The sequence below is a fragment of the Oncorhynchus kisutch genome, linkage group LG5, assembly GCF_002021735.2.
Source record: "Oncorhynchus kisutch isolate 150728-3 linkage group LG5, Okis_V2, whole genome shotgun sequence".
NCBI classification, from domain to species: Eukaryota; Metazoa; Chordata; class Actinopteri; order Salmoniformes; family Salmonidae; genus Oncorhynchus; species Oncorhynchus kisutch.
This window is the reverse complement of record NC_034178.2, coordinates 18173002-18177193: the sequence shown is the minus strand read 5'-3', so window position 1 is coordinate 18177193 and position 4192 is coordinate 18173002.

Below are 4192 nucleotides of genomic sequence, written 5' to 3'. Positions count from 1 at the left end.
CGTTCCGCCAACACGTCGCTCGGACCTGAGCCCATAACCACACTCAAGAGTAGGAATGCAGACCAAGTATCGAGGAAAAGGATACGAGGAATAGGACAAGATCTCCTCTCTGCCCAGAAAGCTACCATTCATCCAGCTCTGCTACCGTTATGTCAAGATACTAACCAAATATGCCTGCAATTATCGTTTACCTGCTTACTTCCAAAAATGGTCTAAATAAAGTTGTACAAGCTACCACCTTTTTTTATGTATCACGATTTTCAAAAAAACTGTTGTGTGATACAACAGAAAAGCATGTTAAATATCCTTCCTCCCAATTAATTTCTATGTGAGAATTGCCAGAACAATCAGAGATCATGTAACGTGATCTTTGTTGTCGTATATAATGTGATATGTTACAGGTTTGGTTCGTATTTCCTGTAAAAAAAAAAAAAAGAGGGACAACATCTGAAGAATTAAACAGGATATTTTTGATCTAGACAAAAAAATGTGTTAGCCTATTATGTGTGGGTTCCTCCATCATATAACTGGTTAAGCAGAGACCTCCCTAAAAACCTTTAAATATTTGCATCTTAGCCCCCCCTGTTTTGGGGTTTTCCAACATTTTGACAAGTATCTACTTTTCTCATGATATTGCTGCATGCTTGAAATCTACACATCTCTGAGTGACTGTCTACACTGTCAGAGAGAACAAGGTTCAGACGAATATACAAATCAAATGTATTTATAAAGCCCTTCGTACATCAGCTGATATCTCAAAGTGCTGTACAGAAGCCCAACCTAAAACCCCAAACAGCAAGCAATGCAGGTGTTGAAGCACGTTGTCTAGGAAAAACTCCCTAGAAAGGTCAAAACCTAGGAAGAAACTTAGAGAGGAACCAGGCTATGAGGGGTGGCCAGTCCTCTTCTGGCTGTGCCGGGTGGAGATTATAACAGAACATGGCCAAGATGTTCAAATGTTCATAAATGACCAGCATGGTCAAATAATAGGTCTGGGACAGGTAGCATGTCTGGTGAACAGGTCAGGATTCCATAGCCGCAGGCAGAACAGTTGAAACTGGAGCAGCAGCATGGCCAGGTGGACTGGGAACAGCAAGGAGTTATCATGCCAGGTAGTCCTGAGGCATGGTCCTCAGAGAGAGAAAGAAAGAGAGAATTAGAGAGAGAATACTTAAATTCACAAAGGACACCGGATAAGACAGGAGAAGTACTCCAGATATAATAAACTGACCCTAGCCCCCCGACACATAAACTACTGCAGAGATTATAACAGAACATGGCCACGATGTTCAAATGTTCATAAATTACCAGCATGGTCAAATAATAATAATCACAGGCAGAACAGTTGAAACTGGAGCAGCAGCACGGCCAGGTGGACTGGGGACAGCAAGGAGTCATCATGTCAGGTAGTCCTGAGGCATGGTCCTAGGGCTCAGGTCCTCCGAGAGAGAGAAAGAACGAGAGAATTAGAGAGAGCATACTTAAATTCACACAGGACACCGGATAAGACAGGAGAAGTACTCCAGATATAACAAATTGACCCTAGCCCCCCGAAACTTAAACTACTGCAGCATAAATACTGGAGGCTGAGACAGGAGGGGTCAGGGGACACTGGCCCCATCCGATGACACCCCCGGACAGGGCCAAACAGGAAGGATATAACCCCACCCATTTTGCCAAAGCACAGCCCCCACACCACATCAGTGATCATCAACCCACTCAAGTGACGCACCCCTCCTAGGGACGGCATGAAAGAGCACCAGTAAGCCAGTGACTCAGCCCCTGTAATAGGGTTAGAGGCAGAGAATCCCAGTGGAAAGAGGGGAACCGGCCAAGCAGAGACAGCAAGGGCGGTTCGTTGCTCCAGAGCCTTTCCGTTCACCTTCACACTCCTGGGCCAGACTACACTCAATCATATGACCCACTGAAGAGATGAGTCTTCAGTAAAGACTTAAAGGTTGAGACCGAGTTTGCGTCTCTCACATGGGTAGGCAGACCATTCCATAAAAATGGAGCTCTATAGGAGAAAGCCCTGCCTCCAGCTGTTTGCTTAGAAATTCTAGGGACAATTAGGACCATATACCATTGTCGTTGTCTTAAATAGCCTATTGACATGTCAACAAAGTATGTATCAAGTAATGTACTCACCTTCATTTGTTGTTTGTATGCCTCTGTAAAGTCTGCAGTACTACTCACTTTTGCTGATCAACAAAGATGATAAACCTAAAATCGGCAAGATGGCCGTTTCTCGTAAACAGGAAAAGACTCCGAAGATGAAACTCGGTGAGCACAGGCTTGGCCAAATGTACTTTTAGCCCAGAAACAAGATGGCGTCGAGGCCTCAATGCTCTGAGTTATAATGCCCATTTTCTGGGATTAAAGGTAAAAAATGGTAATACAGCGCTAATTTGACCGCTTCACATTAAAGTACATCAACCTACGGTGTAAGGAAAAATAGAGCCAGCCATTTATCTATCGTAATTTACAAAAAAAATCATACAACGTCTGCTTGATGATGGTTAAACAATTTTTATTTTTTTTATTTAAAGTTAGATTCAGTTGCGGATTTGTTAAGGCGAATCCGATTAGGTGGGTTTCGGGGCTCTACGTGATTTACTGTGATTTTCTGTACTCACACGCAAACACAGTCAATGTGAAGTGACACAGTGTGGGGCTTACAGACAGAGTCTGCAATAGTTACCTGCGTTCGAACCATCACTGGTCACCATAGAAACACCCACCTGTAGCACGTGCTCCAGCAGGTATATTGCACTGGTCAATCCCCAAAGCCAACACTTCCTTTGGCCGCCTTTCCTTCCAGTTCTCTGTTGCCAATGACTGGAACGAATTGCAACAATCTCTGAAGCTGGAGTCTTATATCGCCCTCTCTAACTTTAAGCATCAGCTGTCAGAGCAGCTTACTGATCACTGTACCTGTACACAGCCAATCTGTAAATAGCACACCCAACTACCTCATCCCCATATTATTACTTAACCTCTTGCTCCTTTGCACCCCAGTATCTCTACTTGCACATCGTCATCTGCACAGCTACACTGTGTGGTTGTTTTTGTCGCACTACTTTGCTTCATCTTGGCCAGGTCGCAGTTGTAAATGAGAACTTGTTCTCAACTGGCCTACCTGGTTAAATAAAGGTGAAATAATAATACAAAATAAAAAAATAGAAACAGTGAAGTTAAACATCTTTTTTCCATTATGCATTAAAAAGTCTAGAATGTATTTTTCACGTTGTAAGTGGAGACTGAGGAAGTAGTAATTGCCCCACAAATATTAGACAACTACACAAGCCCTAATGTAAATCAAAGGTGGGAGAATAATATGAGTAACTCACAACACCAGGGCTGGATTAATGCAGGGGCTTATCTATCAGGTATGAAGGTAAGACCCAAATGCAGACCGCATCGAATGAACATGAGTTTAATATTCCAACAGGGGCAGGCAATCGACAGGTCAAGGCAGACAATGGTCAGAAAACCAGAGGTGGGGCAACGGTACCGGGTGGCAGGCAGGCTCAGGGTAGAGCAGAGGTCGGTAATCCAGAGGTGGGCAAAGGTACAGGTCAGCAGGCAGGCTCAGGGTCAGGGTCAGGGTCAGGCAGAGTGGTCAGGCAGATGAGCTCGAAGTCAGGACAGGCAAGGTTCAACACCAGGAGCTGAGACACAAACCACTGGTTGACTTGAACAAACAAGACGAACTGGCAACATACAAACAGAGAATACAAGTATAAATACACAGGGGATAATTGGGAAGATGGGCCACACCTGGAGAGGGGTGGAGACAATCACAAAGACAGGTGAAACAGATCAGGGTGTGACATTACCGGAGTTGGAGCCCCTGAGCCCAAGCCCGTGGGGGGCCCAAGCGCCAGCAAAAATAAGTGTTAAACAATATATTTTAGATGTTTCAAAGTAGCTATCCTTTTGCTTTATAACAGCTTTGCACACACTTGGCATTCTCTCAACCAACTTCATGAGGTAGTCACCTGGAATGCATTTCAATTTGGCGTGCCTTGTTAAACGTTAATTTGTGGAATTTATTGACTTCTTAATGCATTTGAGCCAATTCCTCCCCTAACCGAGACGACGCTGGGCCAATTGTGCGCCGCCCTATGGGACTCCAGATCACAGTCTGTTGTGATACAGCCCGGGATTGAACCAGGGTCTGTAGTGACAC